Source organism: Melanotaenia boesemani, chromosome 2, assembly GCF_017639745.1.
Source record: "Melanotaenia boesemani isolate fMelBoe1 chromosome 2, fMelBoe1.pri, whole genome shotgun sequence".
In the NCBI taxonomy this organism is placed as follows: domain Eukaryota; kingdom Metazoa; phylum Chordata; class Actinopteri; order Atheriniformes; family Melanotaeniidae; genus Melanotaenia; species Melanotaenia boesemani.
Window position 1 is genome coordinate 16,852,218 of NC_055683.1, and position 24,699 is coordinate 16,876,916.

General features: G+C 39.1%; 1 protein-coding gene and 1 pseudogene across 1 annotated transcript in view; both read right to left on the reverse strand.

The window, feature by feature from the left end:
• Positions 1–3,560, reverse strand: part of LOC121649675 (NLR family CARD domain-containing protein 3-like) — a 71,560-nt gene extending 68,000 nt beyond the window's left edge. The window contains exon 1 of the mRNA XM_042000678.1: positions 3,445–3,560. The gene's annotated coding sequence lies outside the window, so the exon portion shown is untranslated. The remainder of the gene's footprint in view (positions 1–3,444) is intronic.
• The window catches only part of LOC121649630, a 133,868-nt pseudogene that overhangs the window by 99,151 nt on the left and 10,018 nt on the right, over positions 1–24,699 (reverse strand).

The window sequence follows — 24,699 nt, forward strand, 5'->3', positions numbered from 1 at the left end:
GCGTATCCATCTCTGCTCTGAGAAACATCATGAATCATGTCAGAGAATCACATCACTTATTAAAGAAGCCCTATTGAACTTTGGCAGATTTTCTCAGTGAGTCGCCCCTAATGACAGCTAAAGGCCCATTAATGATCAACAAAGAAGACGTATACGCAGAAGGACGGACAGTTTAATCAGTCTTCTGAGTCGGTTACATGCATAATTTGGTTTGTTTTCAGGGAGCTTAACTATCTGTCGCTTTATGCAAAAGAGGGAGCAATACCACCAGAAATAGCAGGGGTAGTGCTCAGCAGAATAGCTGACATGCGACAAGCGAAAGAAACAAACCAGGAAAAAAGACTATCAGGAAGGAAAAACAAAGTAGAAGAAGAATGAAGACAAGCACAACAACAGTAGAAATTGCATTTTTGGAGAAAGACTATATGCAAGTGTTTAGAGCGTGTTGGGTGGGTGGAAACAATTTTATAGCGGTGCATTACCACTGCCAAACAGTGTCTGAGACTGATGTAAGCTAGTGGGAGTGAACTCTGAACTTAGCACTGCCCACCAGTGAAGGAATTAACAACCACCAAGGTAAAGCAAAAGATGCATAAAAAGTATGAGGACAGCAAACTATTATGTTTGAAATGGACGTCCCTATTTATGTACAGAAGGGAGCATAGATGGCCAGAAAATCCAGTGAACCTCCCCCACTACCTAATAGAAGAGACCGGGGACAGTTGTAACAATCAGAAAATGAATGGCTTGGTCTCAAACACAAAGAATTAAATCTTACAACTGACAACTCACTTGTAACATGCCTTGGGGTGAAATGTAACATTATGAAATGAGGCCCAAACTTTTAAACAATAATGCTGTGGTCCCACAGCATAGAAGTTAAAGACATGCTACAAAAATTTCCAACCAATTTCTGGAGCCGTTGTTGCCCAGCAGCGTCCCGAGGCTTAGAAATCTCACTATACAACAATTTTCATCTGGGATGTCGCATGTTTTGCTAGCAAACGGATATATATACACGCTGGCTGTATTTAAACGTCCCCTGTGGCTGATTCCGCAAAGAAACGCAAGAAGACATTACCAGAGGAAGAGTAGAAAAAAAAGGGAGAACAGGCACAAATGAAGAGAGCTCACAGTACAGATAGGATATAAGATGGATGCTAGATTAGCTGTTAACAGGGAGGCGCTTCACTAGGAATATTGCAAAAGTTCTGTTGTGCATCTTTAAACTACACTAACATCTTAATCACTAATATTTGTTTGGTCTGCTTGAGTAAAAAAAGAGCAAACTAAACCAAAGGTGTGAAGATTTTCTGATTTCCCCACCCTATGAACAAAGTCTCCCTGACTATCCTGGTGCAAATGCTCTTTACAACAAAATGTTATCAGTCAAATCACATTTTCTAAACTGTTACAACCTACCACATAAAAGCGTGTTACAAATGTCCCCAAGCGCATTATCAATGAGCTAGCTTGCCAAATAATTAACAACTAAAACATTAACACAAATAACCATTCAGTTTCATTTTCAGTGTCTTTATTGTCATTGTACTGGTACAACGAAATTAAAATGATCTACTACAAAGCAAGCTATTTAGTCACAAAAATAATTTGAGCAAAGAAACTTACTTTGTTACCTCAAAATGATATTTTTCCTTATAAATTTAGCTGTGTATGCCTCAAGGCAATACTTTTTCACATGCAGACTAAGGACTAAACTGAACATGTACAGAGTGAATTAGATTATTCCCAACGTCTCCCTGATTGGAGCAATTGCAAGCGTTACAACTGACCCGTGTTACAACTGTCTCCAGTTTCGCCTACATTTAGTTTTCCTCAAGAAGGTAATAACTCAGATTCAACGGGATATCAATCTGCTCATGAGTATGATTGTATCTGTTCTAAGCAAAAATGTCCAAACACCAAGCTGATTTACACTGTATTTACACACTTTGTCCTTCCACAGAAAAGCAATCCTCCTTTTTTTACTCACACAGTGCTGTCCTCAGCAAACCTCCGTCAGTTAACGAACTGCCATAGCTTCGAATTTTCCATTATTTATCATTGTCAGGCCATTCCATGTTCCATAACTTCTTGGAGAGCAAGTTTTTTGACTAAAATGTATCTTCCTTCTTGTAGAGCCTTAGTTTGACGCTCTGACCCTTGCTTTCATCCACGTGTCACTTGTAAAAAACAAAAAACTCCACAAGATCTTTCATATTCAGTGGAACAGTTTACTTTAAAACTCCACAAAAAAATGGTCCATTAGTTCTCTATAGTAAGGAAAATAAAAGTAAATAAAACATAATGCCATGAAATGAGAGAAAGAGAGGTCAAAAAAATGTGTGGCTCTACTCCAGGCTTGCCTGACTGTGTTGTTTGATCAGGTCCCAGCCCCACCCTTGTTAGCCTGCCCAACCAATCAAATATGCAAATCATCTTAGAGCCACAATATCCTCTTCGAAGTTACAAAGTTAGCCATGCACGTAATTAAATAAAGCGTGTTTCTTGTTTTTAGCTTGAATTACAAAACACCTATATATTAAATAATCTGAAAACATGCATGAAATCTTTAACATAATAACTTTAACCATAACTCAACTAAAACTTGCATTTAGGCTCCTACAATGATAATAGAGAGAAGGTAGATAGGACCAGGAGCATATCTCCTGTCCTTCCTCCCAGGACATCTTTTAAAAAGCCAACGACTACTCAGTTGTGACTGTGTGGATGGTGACATGGCACGTAATGTAGCCAATCAGAGAGCAAGCTGGCTGGGGAAAGAGGAAGGATATAAGGTCTGTCTTAATGCCGTCTCCAGTCTGTTATTTTTTTCAAGTCTGGCTTTTTCTGTTAATGATAGTCCCAAGACCACCGTCATTCCCTAATCCTGTATTTCCTCTTCCATGCTGGTTTTTATTTTCCGGGTGTTACTATGGTTCTTATTCTACGTTTTTGTTAGATCACATTTGGTAACGTGAAATGTCCGGCTCAGAGGACTAGGTTGTAGATCAGTTGCAGTACAGCATCGTTATGTGTGTTGTTCTGTGATTATCGGTGCACACCACACACATTATGATCAAAACTGTTAAATGTCTGATTTATTTTCACGTGTGAGGTTTTGACCAGTTAAAAAAATCTCATAAGATTAAAAAAATCCTTACGTGTGTACCAGGCTTTACTTTAACCATTGGGAGTGACAGAGAGGCTCCATGTTTTTAAGCAAATATCTTCCCTCAAACACTGAAAATTGCATCATAAATGAACATCTGAATACATCACATCATTTTTTTCTGCTTCATATTCTGATGTTTTCTTTATTCTACTGTTTCCTCCTTTCTTAACAAAGTTTTCTTCCTACAGGGATCAATGAAGTTTCTGTAATTCTGATCATTTTATTTCCTGTTAAAGCAATAAAAGAAGCTGAAAATGAGAAAGACTCACAGCAAATGCTGACAGACTCCGTCCTGCTTTCCCTCAAAGATTGAAGAGTTTGGTGAGTGGATCTGCAGAGCTCTGACAGATGGAGGACTTCATTCTATCGCTGCTGAAAATACTACTGAAGTACGGCCAGAAATGCTTTAGGAGGACACTTCTCTTTTGTTCTGGGTTACCTGTTTAACCTGAAGGTTCACTTGTGGAAAATTCTGGTTAGCTTGCATCCTGATGGAGGGAAGATAAAATACCTGAACACACACAGATAACAGAAAGAAGTCTGTGATGTTTAAAGATTAGTTCTGGAGCATTCCTGTCACAGCTTTGACTGTCAGTCACTTGGATGAAACTTTGAACAAACGTTGTTTTATGACTTTTTGTGACCCCAGTCTGAACAATGCCAGCACACGGCTTTTATCTTATCCAATTGTCCTTGCCCATTTACATATTTCATACCAAAGTGTTACCAGAAAGGAGACTTTAATGATGGAAGAGGGTCTTCAAGCTCTGGCTTCTCCTTACAACTGTTGCTAGCTATAATGTTAATTAGCCAGAGGATGGGCTGCAATGTATTTACTACACAGTAGACACATGTGGTTATAGTACAAGGTGTTACTTTGACATATGTGACAATGTTTAAATGTCAGTTCTGGTGAAAAAAACATTTAAAAATATAAACTCCACACCCATCAATAAATAATATTTTCATTTAAAACTAACCTGCCCCTGTTTGCAGTGTGCTTGATAGAAAAGGGTAATATTACTTAATTAGATTTATATTGCACTTTATTTCTGTGGGCACTCAGGTATTCATCTACTCCTCATTTATAGTCAGAGATGTTAAATTACTTGTGTAGCCACCGCTGCGCTAACAGAAACATGGCAGCCAATCAGCTCCAACGGCTCTCTGACCACCGCCGAAACATCCTACTCTACCACCTGAGCCCCTGGTGCCTCCTTTTTTTTCTCATTTTAATGTCAGTTATAAAGGTGATACTTGGTGAGCCTGATATCTTCTAATGAGGCTTTCCTTCTTCCTTCATAATGTGATATATAAAATATTTTTTTTTTCATTTGACTTGACTAGGGCAAAATATTTTGTTAAGAAAATGATGATTTTACCTATTAACTGCACTTTCCAGGATAATTCTGATACTGCACTATAATCAGGAAATATTAGATAAGATTAGGAATAAACATTTCCCCCAGGTTGTCAGAACTAACAAGGCTTAATTATGTAAAAACAGCTGAAGATGATCTCACACGGTGGGAATCCTTACCCATATAACTCATAGGTAGAGTTGCCACAAAAAAACAATGATTCTACCAAAACATAATTATCGATTTTTAATCAGTATTTCACACAGCCTCCTCACAACAGAAATCACATCGTGGACATGGTCATAACCTCTGGTCTATCCACTGGTGTGTTCTCTGTTGCTGACCTGGCTGTGTCAGACCACTGTGTGTTTTTTAACATCACCAGTTTTAACCAAGAGGTGGCCCGTGTCAGAACTGTGAGGAAACAATATAATACTTCTGAAGTGGCTGCACATTTTGTTAACATTTTAAACCAAACTCTGCAACATGTGATTTTACTGCTGACAATTTTAACAGGAAACTGAAGTCAGTCATTGATGCTGCAGCTCCACTTAAAACCAAAACTCTAAGATCCGAACTAACACCATCGTGGAGAAACGAAGAAATCAGAAACCTGAACAGTAACTGCAGTAGAGCAGAGAGAAAATGGAGAAAATCAAGATTAACTTTTCATTTAGAAAGTTTTAAGGAACAACTCAAAATTTGCAATAAAAGAATGAAACAGTCCAGAACACTCCACTTTTCCATCTGATTTCAGACAATAAAAATAATCCCAGATTCATCTGTAAAAAAAATAGATCTTTTAATAAACACAGATTTTAACAAGTCCTCCATGACAGCATCAGATGCTACATGTGAGGACTTTGCAGACCACTTCAGAAGTAAAATCAATGCTATTAGATCCAGTTTTTATCTCAACAACACGTTGATCTTAACACACCTGAAGCTTTGTTTTTACCTGAGGAAACACTGGAGAGTTTGTCCTGGTTGATGCAAAGATGCTGGTCCAGTTTTATCCCAACTAAACCCAACAACCTGCCTTTTGGATCCCATTCCCACATTACTTGAAAAACGTGATGCTTTCTTTGAGCTTTTAAACGTGGAGAGTTTCTCCCTTCAGACGATCGTCTTCCCATCTGCCTGTAAAACAACAGTGGTTCTGAAGAAGAGGAATTTACATCCAAACATTCCTGATAACTATCTGCCTGTATCCAACTCAACATTTTTAAGTCATTTTTGTTTTTTTTAGTCCTTTGTTTAAATACAAGATCACAATTTCATCACACACAAATTTCTGAATAAACAATATTTTAGACATATGTGAATCTGGTTTTAGGACCAACCACAGTACCAAGACATGCTTTTAAACACTGTTAACCACCTCAGGTGGAACTTCACTCACAGAAACTGTCAGTCCTGGTTCTTCTGGATCTTAGTGCCACCTTTGATCCAGTAGATCAGCAGAATTTTTTAGACTCAGAAGTCTGATGGGCCTCTCAGGACCTGGTCTGGCTTTACTCCTATCTCACAGATCCACAGTTTTCAAACTTGATCCCACCACTCTCCTTTTGTGGGACAGACACTTCCACATCACAGACATCGCCCATTCATCCACAGGAACTCAATACACTCCTTTTTTTCCACTAGCACTTTACTTTGTACAAGGCTTGAAAGTAGCTGGATCTTGTCTTCTCAATACACAACTAGCAGCATTAACCTTTGACACGTTCCCCTCATCTCTGCAGCTGCACAGCTGAACATCTTTGAATCAGGAGTTTTTGTTGCATCTTAAGGTAGAAAAGGATAGAAAATGGTAACCTCTTGAGCCCTCAGATATTAGGTGTTGCATTATACCATTATTCCATTAGCTGAGCAGGGCCACTGTCCGTCCTTGTTTGTGTAGGTTCTGATTTAGAAAATCCACTTTCATGCAGCCGTTTACAAATGCTGAAAAGCTGTCAGTTTAACAGCTTGATTTGTGTCCACCTTGCTGCTTTCTTTTCATTCTCACATCCTCCCCATTCCATAGAAAGAAAACTTGTCTAGGTCATCTTCTCCATACTAAGTAGCATAACAGCTTTCTGGAAGGACCAGAATGTGAAAACATCACCAGTGAATACTACAAGATGTTTTAACTAGTAGCTGGATCCATTTCTTCTGATCACTGTTTATTAGTTTTATCACATCCTAAGAGTCATGAAGATATTTGTTTGTGTAAACTGCAGACATCAGATCCTCATTTCAGTGAGTATGTTTATCTTCCTTTTCTTCTCTCTCCTTGTGTGAGCTGCCAGCTTGATGAAGCTCCAATAATTAAGCCTCGTTGTGAATTTTGTTAAACCACTTGAACTTTGTTAGCAGCTCCATTTCCTCTTTTTGCTTCCCACTTATCTCTGGTCAAATCCACGTTTCAAAGATCTGCATCTTCAGGCAAAGCATTTGTCTTCTGAGCTTTGATCGCCATGACAATGCATGCACCGCTTCACTTTCTGCATATTGCCAGTATCAGCAAGATATTGTTGAGATTCTTTATTCTAGTGTTACACTGCTGGCTCAATGAGCTTCTACAGAGCTTTCTGTTTCTTCTAAGGCACTCAATCCTCTTGAAGACCACCAATGTATTAATACATCAAAAATGGATTTATTTATCACAGCAGTTTATTTGCTTTGAATGACAAACTCAACCAAATGCTAAGCAAAACAAAATGCTTATCATGTGTTTAAATACTTCTTAGATTCAACTTTATGATGAGAGCCACAGGAATTATGAGCCTAAAAAAATACACTTAATGACATTAAACCATTTTCTTTAGTTCTGCTTTGTGTTTAAACTGAAACTTTTCCTCATACATAAGTTTCTCTTTTCCATTTCTGGTGGAAATATTTAAGTACTTTTTGTGTCCTTGGTGCTGGGAAGCAGCTGTCTTTATTCCCACTTTATAAACTGCACCTGCTGTGTGATTACATTCACTCTGCAGATTTAAATCTGTTTCTGAACACATCCATGTATTGACTTTCATAAGAGCTTTCAACTAAACTTCCTGTTTGGGTCCCAGAATTTACAGTTTCCAACAGAAATGCAGCAGAAAGCAGCTCAAGAGTCTAATAATTGAATCCTCAGTGAAGATTTGACAACTAGTGGTCACCTCTGCTCAGAAAGAGAGTCTATTGCACAGCTAAGGTGGAAAACTGACACATTAAAGGCTCACCTTATAAAAACAGGCACTGCTGAGGAGGGATGCTTCATTTTTTACTCCAACTAGACCAGCGGATTAGGGGCCTGTAAGAGAAAGAAAAGAGGACATTAAAATTACATGTCAGTGAGAAATTAAAACAGGAAAAAGAATTTAATATCAAACATTGACCAGAAAATTAGAATTAAATAAGAAAAAAAAGGTCTGAGAGACTGGTATGTTTTTACCAGCGTTTTCTAGTGATAACAGAATCATTTATCTGGTTATCTGGAGATAACAGATTATTCAGATGCAGGGTGGCGAGGGGGCTGGAGCAGTTCCTGGTCCATTACAGAACCAGAAAGACAAACATTCAATCAGACTCATACAAACTCCTAGAGAGAATTTATAGACTCAAACCAGCCTAACATGCAGGTCTTTGGACATTAATAAGTTCTATTGGCTTATGATTAAAAATGTGTATCTGGTCAAGTTGTTAAAATAATTTGGGCATTTCGTTCACATGGAACTGGCATTTTGAGAAAAGTAAGGCTAAATGTTTAATTGTGGCTTAATGGCAGGACAGGACTCAGTCAGAATCCAGTATTTATGGTGAGAATCTTGCTAATTAAAACATGAAACCAGCATGGGTTCAGCACAGTGTGGGGCAGGGGGCCACGGCTTTTTAATTTTTGCATGAAGGGGTCCTCAAGGAAAATATGTTGGGAACCACTGATGTAGATCATGAAATGACTTCCTCCTGTTTTCTTGGCGGTGAGCAGCGATTTGGTGCATTAGCACCACCAACTGGAGAGGGGAGGAACCAGAATGTCAGATGGAGGACTGGGTGGTCAGTATATCAAATAGGTCATACAGCGGCCATCCTCTAAATGTAAGGCTGGAAAGCTGTCAGATTCTTCATAAATAAGGAGGATAAAGTGTATCTAGGATCTAGTTTTAAGAGCTGCTACAAAATAAAAAAGTCCATAGAAGCAGAGTTATGATGCAACCTGGTCCAACATTTATGCTGGGATGAAGTGAAGGTTTCACACATTTACTTAAGACTTAGTAATGGGATGCATTTATGTCTCATTGCTACATAGCACCAAAAACTATTCTTAATCTTTTCTAACTTTTAGTTTCTTTCTCCTTATTTAGTGTAAACCAGAGTTTTAGTTCCCTTCCTGTGTTTTCTTTTGTCAATTTGATGTTCTCCGTGTTTTGTTCTGTTTCTAACAGGTCCCCCACGTGATTGAAGAAAAGTCTTCAAAGTGAAGATGCTTTTTAACTTGTTGCTCTGTCATTGATTAACACACCTGTTTTACATGGTTGGGTTCATTGCTGCTGCAAACTGCTCCATAACTGGTATGAATCCTTGACATTTTTACATGATTAGAAGCTACTAAATTAAACTCCATTGCCAGAACACTACATCCTTTTTACAATAGCAACTCCTTAAGTTCCCATTTTTGTAAAGGCTGTACATTTAGCATCTTTATGTAATTACTGGTAACAAAACTATAAAATCCTGCTTCAGCAATGAGAGAGCTTATTTAAGGAAAGAGTTTACTGGTAACCATTTGGAACCCAAACCAACAGGCTACACTTGACAGCCATTCAGCTCAACATGAGCCTATAACTGTTTCTGACCTTCGTGGAGGACTTTTCAAGCTTGTGTGGAAGTTGAATAACGTCAACTCTGTGTTTTATGTTCCATCAGTAAATACAACAAACACAGCTTTTCTTCTGGTATTAGTCTCATGTGTCAACTGGAGTTTCTTTCACCAGGCGGGTGTTTGTTTAAATGAGGGCGAAGAGGTTCAGCTGATCTGCAGGTACCTGCTGATCGGCCAGCACACCAGTTCTAATCAAGAGACACCACGATGCAACTTCGGCCTGGTACACACATAACGATTATTGAGCTGGTTTTGTCCCAATTTTGCCCCTTCCCGAAGAAAGATGGCAAACACCTGATTATCTTGAATCTTATTAGATTTTCTTATAAAATTATAATTTGGTCTGAGGTTTGTTATGAGCAAATTCGTCCCGACAGCCGTCTCCAAAACGTGTAGAAAACCAACGACTCCTCAATTGTGACTGTGTGGATGGTGACATGGCACGTAATGAGGCCAATCAGAGACCGAGCTGACTGAGGAACAAGGAAGGATATAAAGTCCATGTTCACACCATCTCCAGTCTGTTTTTCATAACAATAGTCCCAAGACCACCATCATTCCCTCGTCCTAGATATCTTCTTTCATGCTGGGTGTTTGCTGCTGTGTTTCCCAGTTGTGTTGTGCTGTGTTTGTGTTGTTCTGTGATGAGATTATCTAAGCACACCACAAACAGTACGATAAAAACTGTTACATGCCTGGTGTTTTTCTCCTCATGTGTGAGGTCTTCACCAGACAAAAAATCTCAGAATAAGATTAAAAAAATCTTTTTGTGTGTACCTGGCCTTCTGCAGCTTCAATTGACAATCAGTCTTTCATCACTGCTTTGTCTTTCCCAGTGTTATATTTAGCCAAAAAAAGCACAATGTTCTTCACATTGATTGTACAATATGAGGTATAGATATGTGAGAGCGAATAGTTGACATTCATTCAAACAAGATAGGATTGGCTTCTTGGGGACAGGGACAAGGCAGGGCATCTTCCAAGGAACCAGGACCTTCTCCAGACTCAGATCTGATGTTGTAGCATTACAGCAAAAGGTTTTTGGAGATAACACTTTTTTTTCCCCCTCCAGTGCATTCAGTACTGTTTAGCCTCTGTGTCTGGGTGACAAGCTGAGGGGGGATGGGTGTCAGCTAGTCCACCATTTCCTGGATCACTGATTACCTGACAGGTAGACCACAGTTTGTCTGGATGGGCAGTGTTTCTTCTGATGGTATGTTATGTGGGAGCTCTGCAGGGCACTGTGCTGTGTCCCTTCCCATTCACCCTATAACACCTTTTCCTGTAGAAGCTCAAATCCTTCAGTGTGTGCAGCAGGATGTTGGAGATGTTCTACCAGTCTGTTGTTGGCAGACTGGTAGAACTGGTGTTGCCTTGGTCTGCTAGGGGAGCAGTATCGGAGCCAGAGACAACATCAAATTCATCAAACTAATCAGGATAGCTGGCTCTATAATTACCTCCACGCTGGAAACATTTGAAGGTGTGGTGGAGAGAAGGACTGTAAGGGGCGGCATGGCTCAGTGGGTAGAGTGGTAACCCTGTAACCTAAGGGTTGCCGGTTCAATCCCGGCCCGGAGAACTCATGTCGAGGTGTCCCTGAGCAAGACACCGAACCCCTACTTGCTCCTGATGGGTCGTGGTTAGTGCATCAGTGTGTGAATGTGTGTGTGAATGGGTGATAGCACTAAAAAAGCGCTATATAAGTACAGACCAAGTACTTATATAGCGGTTTACAAACTATCATGGATAATCCAGACCACGCTCTCCACCACACAGTGGACAGACATGAGTGGAGACTCATCTAGCTCCGCTGTCACAACAAAAGCTCTGTATACAATTTGTCAGACAGAAACTTGCTGGGGCACTGCTGGTCCCGGAGGTATCCAGCTTGCTGCACTTTGGGGGGCGAGACCGGGGGTAGTCATTGGGTCTGGAACTGGGACCTGCAGCTCTCCTGCCAGCCCGGGTCACCCTCTGGAGTTGGTGGTTGGGGGAAGTAGAGAGACGGGATAGGAGGGTTATTAGTGCTCTGTCCTTCTCAGATAGCCCGGCACCTTGCAGCGGCCATCCCTGGATTCCGGGAGGCCAATGCTCCATGGCCACAGGCTGCTCTGGCTGAACCTTCCTCTGCTGCCCTCTGGGCAGCTGTTTTGTCATCATCATGGGTCATCATGGTGGGCTGGCTGGGATACATGCTGTTGGGGGCCAGCTGGTCTACTGGTCCCGGGGCCGCCTGGGATGGCTTTGATCGTTGTTGTCACATTTGCACGATCACTGATCACTATTCATTCTTGTTATTTACGAACGTGCATGCTGAGGCAGTCACTGTGTCGTATTGTGGGTTTAATCACCAAAACTACAGTTATGTTCATGTTTTTGTTTGTGTTGATATTTTTGTTTTTGTGATTTTGTGATTTTCTTAAGTTATCAAGATAAGAGAAGCTCCTCTTGTCAAAGCAAATTTGTTCAAAATGTTCCAGCTGCAGATTCTAGATCTGGACATTGAAAATAATTTCTTGGACTCATTTTTGTTTAATAAAGATTCAAATTAATGAATCAATAATGAAATTCTTTTTTTCTTGTTTTTGTTGCACATATAAAAAAAAAATATTTTCATATTTCCTGGAAGTGGACTTGAAATCAATCTGACATGAGATGGAAAGTTTCTGAGCTGCTTTTTCTCTATTTTTTAAATGTAATATTCTTTCTTGTTTCCATGTGTTTTAATTATCAGAAACAAAACATTAAAAGTCACGAGACGAAAAAAGTCTCTTTAGTCTGAACATCAGAGCAGATCCTGGAAATGCTGCTTATTTGATGAAAACAGGATGAACCCAGAAATATGCTTTTAACATTTCATCCCTTCAACAAAACAAATCCACTCTTTGTCTGCTTGAACAACTGATCTGTGGTCCAAAATCAATTAATTAGGTAAAAATGTGCCAGAATGAACAAATTCGTAGAATACAATGTGAGAACAAAAATCTGAATTTGTATGTCAAAATTTGGTACTGTAAAGAAAACTCACACACGCGTGAACTGAATCTGAAATTGTAATACTAACAAAATGATCTAATACTCAACGATAAACTTTCAATCACACAAACATTTGAGTTACAATGCAATGATATCACTAAATTTCTTTGTTTTGGAAACATTTCTGAACACCCACCCCCGTCTATATTTCCCTTAAATGGTTCAGTCCACCTGCTCCTTCAGCTGCGGAGCAGTGCAACAGACAGACAGCAAGTGGATGCTAAGACGGCAGAATGCTTCAAAAATCTGGAAGTTTAAAAGAAAAAAAAAACTGGAGACTGGAGAGAGAACAGAGGGATGGACAGTGCGTCACCCAGTTCTTTCAGAGGCGAAGTGGGTCAGTTAGTTCATCTGATGGAAAGTTGTGGAACATCAGCTTTTTGTCTCTTCTAAACTTTGATCATATAAGCTAGCGCACTTTGCTCCCTTATTAGCTCATTATTCCTGAGGACAGCTCTGGATTTCATTAATTTCACAGTTTTAGTCAAATAAACAACGCAGGCAAATGATTAGCAAGCTGCTCTGCTAAAAACATCATGCATGTTCCGAACAGACATGAGAGCAGATGCATGCATGCCGAAGCAGATGCATGCCAGACCCCCCGCTCACCCCCGCACCTCCTCCTGAATGGCTCCTAAGGAAGGAGATGAGCATGTGTTGCTACATGAGGGAGACAATGACGTGGAGTATTGTTAGTCAGATCAATGTCTCCTGACATTTTTGGTGGAATTTAAGTAAAACAAAATAGTGGGAGGCCACCAAAAATATTGATTGTGATGCTATTACACATGACATTACATCATTGGTGTCACAGTCTGTCCTGCCACTCCTCCAGCACTCCCCTGATTCTCCACACCTGTACTATATAATAAAACACCTGGATAGAATAGAAAGCTGGACTTCAAAGACTTGATAAGGGAATTTGCCAGGGAGAAAGCTTCACGTTGGACTCTTGGTGAAAAAGGCTGAGCAAGGGCAGTGAATGAGATTGCAAGAGCCTGACTTAGCAATAGTGCATCTTTACCGCTCCTTGATATCTTATTACACAAAGTCCTACCTTTTAAAATGTGATTATTTATTTTTAAAGACGGCTCCCAGCTGTTGTTTGGCTATACATCTCCACAGTGGTTAGCTTGTGACCGTATTACTTTCAATTCATATATTACAATAAACCATGTGAGGTCCCGCTATGTTTTGTTTCTGAGCCTACCTAATATATTTTACCATTTGCTTCTGATTTTATTTGTTTTAATTTATTAATTTTTTGTTGCCTCTTGTTCAGTGATCATGTTCAATGATAATGCTCACAATACAATAAATCATAAAAAATGAGCACCCATTTTGTTTTTGATGTTTTAGCTAAGATTTGATTTGTTTCTGCACAGATTATAAATGTATTTCATTTTCATGGAAGAGGTTATTTTGTATTTAGGTTTTGTATTTTAAGTAATTGATAATTAATTGTTTAAGTATTAAAAAAGAGAGAATGGGTCTTTAAATATGAATTATCCTTCTTGCAGCAAATAACTAAATCTAAATGAACTTCATTGTATTTTTAGTGCTTCCCCAGCTAAGTAGCCTGTCATGTTTTTCTTTTCACAAATATAGGTATGATGGTCAAAATATCATTAAAATTGCTAATTTATGTATTACAGTATCAAAATTTTTAGAGGGGGGGACCCACTTCAGTTTCTTTTTATGGGGCCCAAAATCTCTGGCAGCACCCCTGACTACAGAGGAGGAGGAGGAGGAGGAGAAGAAGGATAGGCGCTGCTAGGAAGGAGACAGGTGTTACTCAGAGCCCTTTGGTGCTGCATGGAGATACTTTCTGGTACTATCAGGTATTACCAGGTACTATCAGGTACCATACTATTGGGTATTGTCAGAGGGCTAAAATGTGGAGCTGGTGGATCCTGTACATGGAGCAATGTTACTGGTTTTGGGGGAAGTGATTTACATCTGCCTTCTGCTAGATTTAAGTGTTGGTGTTGATGTTTAAACATCAGGAGTTCCTGCAATTTCAACACTAAGGCTTCTTGTTTAGTTCAGATGTGCAGTAATAAATATCAGCCACACTACTGACAGCTGAGGTTATTCCGGATGTATCTGTTGAACCATGATCAATAAGTTATGTCTACAGATACTGAGGGCATGGTGTTGCTACAAATGGGGCTCTACAGGGGCCAGGCCCCCATTACTCATATTATATATGATTATAGAATTAACAGTGTTATGTTCCATCTGCTTCCCTTCCCCCTTGCTTCCAAACCACTGCTACTGAAACAATAACTAATAATAATAATAATAATAATAATAATAATAATAATAATATTAATGATAAAAATAATAATAATATGGTTGAAATAGACTTTCTGAAAAAAATCCTCCTTTTTGTGAGTTGTCAAACAAAAGTGAAACATCAAATAGAGAATTTATAATCTAATCAAATGTATAAATTCATATGGATTTAAGTTTAAAAGAAAAACTTCCTAGAGAATATCAGATTATTGTGGTAAATGCAATCAGCTGATGTTATTTTTGAGCTCTTACATGAATTTGGAGGTTTGCTTTAAAAAATCCAGCATAATTAGATTAATGTAGTCAGATTTTACTCATGTTTATTTGTATTTACAGAAAAACATTATAATGAATGATTGGTGGAAATGTGCTATGGCAAAATGTTAATTAATTATGTTGAAATTTATTCTCCAGTAAAGGTTGCCGAGTGTCACACCCGCACCAGGCCCTGCCACAACCACACCTGTCATGCATCAGCGGAGTCAGTCTCCAGAATACTGATCAGCCACACCTGCAGTCAATCTGAGCCTTGGACTATATATACTCCCACTCCACATTCACTCCTCGTCGGACCTCGTTTCTACATTGTAGGACTTTCCCTGCGCTCCCCTTCCCGGTCTCGACTCCCTTGCAAGTCTCCCTGATTCCTTGGTCTCCAGTGGACTACTCCAAGTCGTGAGAGCCGTTTCAAAGATCCATCTCAGGTCACATCCATCTCTGTAAATAAAATCCTTAACCTTATCTGTCTGCTTGAGGTCCTTCATAACACCGAGTCATGTTTTGTATTGACGCTACTGCCTGTCTGGGAACTGTCTGACTGGAAAATGTCTGGCTGGAAATGGAATAAAATATCAACACAAAGCTGAACTGTTTTTACTGTGACGCATCAGTGTCAAATGATTAGCAGTAAAAGCTTTGATGAATTTCTGATCTTAATTAATCAGTGTTGTCCCTAAATGCAGTGGTGTTGGACTGGGGGGGTAAACTATACCATTTACCCAGGGCCCACTGCAGGGTGCGGGGGGGGCCCTCAAAAATTCTGGATTAAAAAGTTATTTCATGTTCCATTTTAACCGATAAGAGCCTGATGTGACATATTTGTCACATACAGTCTCTGAGACGTTTTGCTTCAATTTATGGTATAAACTTTGCTTAAAATCCTGTTGAACACAATCTGATACTTATCTTCTGTCCCCTAATAGATAACCAGAAGCGGAAAACCGTATTATAATATTTTTAAACTACCACATGGTAATAAATGGTAGATATCCCCCCCAAAAAAAGAAACAATATAAATTTGTTTGTACCATTTTGTTAAAGGGCCAAATAAAGATGTCATATTAAAAAAAAAAAGACTTTTCTTACCATTTTTTCATGGGTCGGGCCTTTATGGTTTAAAATGTCCAGTTATGATTATAAAAGTCAGTTTGCCTGAATTAAGGTGCAGACAGACTGAATATTGCATTATAATAATGATGGATGTTCTTAGAGGCCCTATCACCCCTCTAAAAGACAGGAGGTACAATACAAAGCATGACTCGTGTTTGTTGGTGTATCTAGCAAATGGCTTATTGTATAACAATCATATATATTGAACCTTAAAGCACCACTTTAACATTGAAACATCAGTATTGGCAAAGATTGACATCGTGAGCCACATGGTCTACAGTCTCAGACCCAGCAGCAGGTGCATGACTTTCCGCGAGCTGTAATCATTTTCGTACTGTTTCCCCACCTTGATCATCTGTTAATTAAGGCCTCAATAAAGGCCAAAAGCCAATTTGACAAGGCACACAGATCTTGAGAAATTATTATTATTGTGAAATTCCGTGTCTTGTCTCAGTGTCCCTTCCTTTGTGTAGTTGAGTTGGTCCCTGTTTTATTTTAAAGTTTCTGTTGGTACTTTGAAGACCCATTAGTGAACCTTTTTTTTACATTTTGTTACTCCTGAGTGCTGTATTTTATGAATCGCCACCCTGGTGAAACCGAACACATGGGACATGACAAACAGCAGCGGCGGCGGCACCTGTGTCGTGCATCGCGCTCTTGGATCGCTTTTCTCTCTCAGATTTTGGAGGGAATTTTGACACTTTCAAAGCAGTCCATGACAGACAAGACATGAAGGGTGAAGAGGCACAAGATTTTGCTTGAATCAAAATCTTGCTGTTGACTCTACTGCACAAAGGAAGACAACCCTGGGTTCATCTGATTTTACAAACAAGGAAACAGCATGGTGAATATCATCCTTTGATGGTGGACTTCAAGGCTGATCAAGATAAATCCAGGACTTACGTTCAGACAAATTCACCCTGCAAATTCACCAACCAGCTGCCTTTTATTTACAGCTCTATAATCTATGGGAAAGTCAGACACAGCTAAAATGATCTCTTCCTCTGTGTTGAAAGTGTTTGCAGACTGTCTAGCATTATCTCAGCTCATTGGTCAGTCCATGAAGCCCCTCACTGACTGCTTGTAGCGCCATGTGAAAGCAACAAAAATTAAAAACATTTATCTTTTTTTTTTTTTTTTTTGTCGCGTCACAAGCCCCCGTGTGCACATCTACATGAATGAGTGCAGCATTTCACATGCACGAATGTCGCCTGTCGCTTGGCTGAAGGAGGGCAGCAATTTTCGCCTCATTGCGCAAGTTCCATAGGAAATGAATGGAGAAGGAGCAGCGTCGACCTCCCATGTGTCGAGCCTATAACCTGCATGGTACCCACAATTTACATTAAATATATTGGTCATAGCAAGAGGGCTCAGTAGATGAACACCTGTGTTAAAACGGGATTAAATATTGAACATTGATTTTACACGCTAGATAATATACTTTTATTATAACTCTTTAATTGAAAAGACATCCCCATATAAAGTTGTAAAGCCTAATTGAATTCACAGCTTCCACATAAAGACATATGTGGTGGTGCTCCCGAGGTATAATAAAATATTTTGTCTGATAATTGTATGAAATTATTAAAATTAATAATTTTATTAAACATCTTTAATGTTTAATGACGCTAAACGTTACATCTGTTAGTTTTATTTTTTCATTGATGTCTGGGGGGGAAAGTGCAGAATCTCTCTCATCTACTGGTTCACTGCGATCATCATCACCATCATCATCTAGAAAAAAGATTCAAAATGAGTCACAACAAAAAGAAAAAAAAATATTAAATGATTTATTAAACTAAACAAAAAATTAAACTTGATCAAAAACATTAAATCTACCAAAGTAAAATTTCAATGAGTTCCTAGACAAATAAAAAGATCAAATCCACATAAATTGAAATAAAGTGAGAGAAATTAAATTTCTTTCATTAAACATAAAATATTTTTTACAAAAAGTCTAAAATTATTTGAATTAAAATAAACATAAAATTTATATATGAAAGTTTTTAATGAAAAATCTTTAAATTCTACTTTTCAAGTAAAAAGTCAAACATTTGTGGTGAAAAATTCAACAAAACATTACATTTTTGAATGAATCTCTAATTCAACATGTCAAAATGTCAAAAAGTCCAAATAAAGACAGAATGAAGCAAACAAACAAAGAGTGAAAGACTGGGAGGATTTTCATTTCCAGCATCATGAACTGGAACTGCAGCTGATATGAAATGAACACAACATCCTGATATTCAGTGTGAAGTTTTGACTGGAAACAACATGTTGATCCTGGGAGAGTCCTTAGACTCAACATAGAGAAACCCAGGAACCAGACCTGGAACCAGAGAACCAGAATCCAAATCCAGCATAGAGAGGATGAGTGAATGTGGTGATGAAGGTGTGGAGGTGGATCAGTGAGTCAGAGGAGACTTTGTAGAAGGACAGAGAGCCAGCAGGACAGTCCACATACACTGCTACTCTGTTAGAGACAGAGGAGGAGGAAGAAGAGGAGGAGATGGGTGTTTTTCTGTCATTGTGCCAGAAAGAATAACCTTCATCATCAGAGCATCTCAGACTCCAGGACTGATCATTGCATCCAAAGCAACAGTCTCTGATGCCTCCTCTCCTTTTGATGTCTCTGTAACTCACTGATATTAAAACGTCTCCTCTCCACTCAACCTCTGAGTAGCAGCGACCAGTCAGAATATTTTCACACAGAAGCTGAGGACACCAGTTAAATCTGTCTGGATGATCAGGATATGACTGAAGCTCCTCCACATGTGTCACCTTCCTGTTGTTGTCAGACAATTTAAGGTTTCTGTCCACTGTGTTCACGTTGATTGTGAGCGGACAGGAATCTGATGGAGAGAACAAACACAATCCAGCTGCAGTTATTGATCTATTAAAACTTTGATGAATGTGATGAATCCAATGAAAAACACACTTACACTTCTTCAGACCTGGTCTCAACCATGGTTCTCCAGCAGGCTCCACCCTGAAAGGAGGAGGGGGGTCAGAACATGCTAACATGGATATTACATGGCTCTCATACACACTTTGTTCTACACTGAGAAAGGAACAGTCCAACATCTGGACGCGTCCACCTGAATGGAGCATCTCCAGACTAGAATTTGCAGAATCAGGAAGCTGATTGGTCCACACCCACACCAACAAAACTGCTTTGTGAAAGTCACAGGTTCTTCTTTCAACCATCCTCTCCTTTTCATCTCTTCACAGATGAAGAACTCTGCAGAAACTCCTGATCTAACCAAGAGCTGCATCTTCTCTCTGCCCTGAAGTCTTGTTGATCAGCTTCTAACAATAATCTCCTCTGCAGAGTAGATTGGCTCAGATTGGTTCAGGGAAGACCCTGAGACCACAGTGAAAAACTTCATCAAAACACACCTGAAGGTCCCAGAAGAAATTGTGAAAAACATCTCCTTTCAGAGTTCACCGTCTGGGCAGGAGGAAACCTGGGGTCAGCAGACCAAGACCCATTGTAGCAAAGTTTGTCAGCTTCAAATAGAGGAAGCAGGTGAAGAACCAGGGCCGCGAACTGAAGGGGACGAACATCTAAGAAAACGACCAATATTCGAGAGAGATCCTGGATCTGCAAAGAGTCCTGTTTCCCATCAGGACAAAATCCATTCCCGAGGGCGCTCACACTGTCATCACGGTGAATAAATTATTTATTAATGTACAGCTGTATTGCGACCCATCACTCTGTGGCTCTACTGACATGTTGGTGTGTGCTTTAATTTTCCTACATTCTTAGTACATCATGTCAATGCATAAAACTGCCATAAAAGATAATTTAGTTAACAGTAAATTCATTGCCCATCTCCACTACACTACTCTCAACATGGATGTGTTTTTTAAATTATTTTTTTTCCTTTGGCACTGTCGCTGTTTTCACTTTCCATTCTTCTTTCCAACCTTTTCATGGTTAATGGTAATCCCAACTGTCATTATAATAATGCAACTCGCGACGCATGAACACGCTTGACCATCAGGCCCAGCTTGCTGACACACATCAGTACTTCGCATGATTCACACAAACACACACGTGCAATGAGTGAGAGAACAGCGCAAGTGCACATGCAGACATTTAATACACAGATCCATGTTGCATACTCAGCTGGCAGACAGCTGTGGAACTTACTACCACAAAATATTACACAACAATTCAATGCTTATTGTTTTAAAAAGCAACTGAAAATATACTATAAAAATAATCAGATTTAAATTGAATAATGTGTGAGTGTATTTTAGTATGATAGTATATATGATAAGTATGACTACATTGTAAATTAATTTATACATTATGACAATGTATGGGAATTAATATTGTATTAGTCGAAAAAGTAAGATGATCAAAATGTTATTTAATATTTAATTTGTAATCTGTTAAAAATGTAAATTGTACAGTTTTTCTACTGTAAACTGACCCCAGGAAGAATAGCTGATGCAGCATGCTGCTGACGCTAATGGGGATCTCAATAAACATAAACATAAACAATACATCTTTCAGTTTCCACATATTCATACTCACCTTGTTATAACTCTAGGCAAAGACAAGTAGCATCTCTTATTAATAGCAGGTTAAAATTTGACATTGATATTACAAACACAGATCCAGAAGGCAGATTTATAATATTTATAATATAATAATATTTATTGAAAATGTTAAGTTATGTATTGCAAATATATATGAACCAAATGTTGATGGCCCCTCCTTTTTTCACTCCCTCTTCACCACACTCTATGGTCACTCAGATAACGCACTAATTATAGAAGGTGACTTTAACCTTATATTGGACAAATACAGTACTACAGCAAGTCATAGAGTCTGGAAATCCTCAGAAACTGTAAAACAATACATGAAGGATTTTGGTCTCTGTGATGCTTGGCACTCTCACCATCCCACACTAAGAGAATACACCTTCTTCTCTTCAGTTCACCATCCCTACTCTAGATTAAATTATTTCTTAACTAGCAGCTCGCTGATGAGTGACATGTCAGAAATCAAAATCCATCCCGTTATCACTAGTGATCATGCACCAGTATCATTCACTCTGAGATAAAAGAACAATAAACCAGCAACTAGAAACTGGAGATTTAATACTTAATACAATACTTAAAGATCCTGAGTTTATCAGCTACTTTAAAAGAGAATGGTCCTGATATCTGGGGCGGCATGGCTCAGTGGGTAGAGTGGTCTTGTAGCCTGTGGGTCATCGGTTCGATCCTCGGCCTGTCGAGCTCATGTCAAGGTGTCCCTGAGCAAGACACCAAACCCCAAATTGCTTCTGATGTGTTGTGGTTGAGCACCGTGCATGGCAGCTTCCACCATCAGTGTGTGAATGTGTGTGTGAATGTGATGTATATTGTGAAGTGCTTTGGTTAAAGGCACTATATAAAATACAGAGTATTTACCATTTAGAAAACAATGACTTGCCAGAAACTCGAGCGTGTGTTGTTTGGGAAGCAGGAAAAGCAGTAATTAAGGGGAAAATAATTTCTTTCTCTTTCCATAACAAAAAGAAGGAATATTTGAGAATTTTAGTTAGAACTCAGAATTAAATCCTTCCCAGAAGAACACAAGCTGAATGATATAAGAAAAGCTAAACTTGAACTTAATATAATAATAGATAAAAACACACAATTCTTGGTGCAAAGACTTTGCTTGGAGAACTTTGAACATGGCAATAAATCTGTAAGGTTCCTGGCTAATCAATTAAAAACAAACAAGGAGAAAACAGCAATCTCCTCTGTAAAAGATCCAGAAGGAAATAAAAATATTGTATAACAACCCAAATGCATGTGTGAAGACCAATAATCAATCGTCTTCAAGCTTCTGTTTGCAGAGAGGCACTAGGCAGGGCTGCCCTCTGCCTCCCTTACTTTTAGCATTTTTGCCATCACTCATGGGGAGGATTGCCACAATCCAAATAATGGTTCTACTTTAAGAGAGGCACCAGGCAGGCCTGCCTGCTTTTTTCTTCACTTTTTGCTATTTTATTGAACCCTTAGCAGCTGCCATAAGACAAAACAAAGAAATTAAAGGAATCCATGTCAGAAATATAGAACATAAGATAAGTCTTTATGCTGATGATGTCTTACTTTTCCCCATGAAGCAGGACCGAGTGAAGGACAGAGAAAATGTCTGCAGATCTTCCTCTGCTATCAGACATTGTGCGGCTGCAGCAGCCTCTCCATACCTGAGTCTGTGTGGATCCTTCAGTGCAACCATCAGCAGCTTCACTCCTGAGTCTACTGGATGGTTGTATCTCAGGTCCAGCTCACTCAAATGAGTGGGGTTGGAGAACAGAGCTGAGGCCAGAAAAGTACAGCCTTCCTCTGTGATCAGACATCCTGACAGGCTGCAGAAAACAACACGTATGTCAGAAACTCTGAAAGAACTGCTGTGATCAGGGCTGTCAAAAATGAAGCACTTTAACAGTATTAATTAAGTCATACAATTATTGTGTCAAAATGTTTAACGCATGCATGGCACGACAAGCCCCATACAGCCGTCATTTCTCTGATGTGATGGTAGTACGTGAAAAAGCATGCTGGAGTAGATCAGTTGGCTAGCTTTATGGACAGACTTAAGAATAAACACAGAATTAATGGAGCAACCCATGGACATTGTTTTAGTGGAGAATGGGGGTGTTTTATCACACACTAATTTCCTGGTGAGAGGGTTCCACATCCGCGCTTTTCTCTTTTTTTTTGTTTCTTTTTTTTTTTTACTTATCCTGCGTTTTGCACCAATGTGTCTGCTCTAGCAGCTCTCTGGTCATTTTTTTGTGGAGTGCAACTGCTCCTCCTCCCCTCATGTTGTTCCTTGAATCATGATGTCTGTCAGTGATCAGCTGATCAGATTTTCTCTCGTTGCGTTTGTTTCTGGTTTAGCTGAGAAGGAGGAAACTAGTGGTTTATGGTTCCCACCGCCACATATTTACCTCAAATTGTTGTTTTTTGCTGGATCTTCTCTAACAAAGTAGTCTGCTGGTGGTAGACAGGGTTTATACTTCAGCTGTGTAGGGGCGGGTCTAGAAAAGTTTCGATGGGGCCCGGCAAAAGCACTGACCCGAAAAAAAAGTGCAAAGAAGTAAAGAAAAGACAAGCAGCCCATGATATAGTTTATCAACAGGTGTTTACTTTGGATTATGTTGCTATAGAACTTTTATTACTGCTGCACAAACACTCACACTTCAATGATAAAAGAAATAACGTGTTGTTATCCAGATCATCAGTTTTATCCGAGTTTGTTATCACACACCTGCTGTTTTTTATTTTTATTATTTTATAATTATTAAAAAAAAGTTTAATTCAGAATTATGATCTAGAACAAGGTAGAGATGTTTTAGAACAGCATGTAGAAGTACATTACATGATGCCTTCACTGATCCTTGGACATCTGATGTTTACTAGACAACCACTCACACGTACACTCACCAATTAACATAACATGCATGTCACTGGATGCAACTTGGATCTAACCAGTTTATGAAGGTAGGTGGGCTAAAGCTAAGGGGCACTGTTAGCTGGCTAAAGACTGCGATGTGCTACACTCTCCCTTTTTGTTGCGATGAGGGGGGAGCTGCAATTTTTTGCACTTCTGCATAGGCTTCACATTTGAGCGCTGGAGGTTGCCGCTTGCTAGGGACAACAGATTTTTCAAATTGAATAATTATTAATAATTTAGCTCTATTTAATTGTATTAATTTGACTCCAAATTATTTTGATCATTTCATGACAAAGGCAACATGAAAATGAGCAGGATTAACTTACTTAAATAACTTTGCATGAATATTCATCTCACATTATTAAATAGGAAAAAAAACAGCCCTAGATTTAAAATGGGTTCAACCAGTTATTTATTTATTTAAGTTCTGTTTGTAAAGCATCTTAAACATTACAGAACAGAATCACATTTCAAAACCTGAACCTTTCCAAAGAGTTTATATGTTCTGAGAAGTTCAAGATGTGAGAATTGTTACTGATTCTGGTAAGCTCATGTGGTGTAAGAGGCCTAAATCAGAGACAGTCATACAAACAGCTTCCACAGGTTTTCTATTAGTCATTAATAAATACTCATTTTAAACTCTCAGTTTGCTGAATCCTGACCTGAGGGTTTCCAGTTTGCAGTTTGGACTCTTCAATCCATCACACAGCTTCTCTACTCCTGAGTCCTGCAGGTCGTTGTTACTCAAGTCTAGTTCTGCCAGACTGGAGGACTTGGAGCTGAGAACTGAGGACAGAGGTCCACAGCTTCTCTCTGAGAGACCACACACACTCAGCCTGGAGAGAAAGTTACAGAGAAAAACACAAATAATATATGTGACAAAATAATCAGCCCTCGTGGTGGATACAGACTGAAGGACCACCTGTAGAGAAAATAAAGTTTCTAACCTTGTTATCATGTCCACATGGTGGATTTTAATGCTCAAAGACATCATGAATAAACAGGGATTCAGCATTTCCAGAGAATCAGTAACAGTTTGAACATTTGATTCATACATACTACTTCAAGAAGTAGTCTATTAGGTTGATGGGTGGGGCTGATTTCAGATCAGATCAGTGAGGAA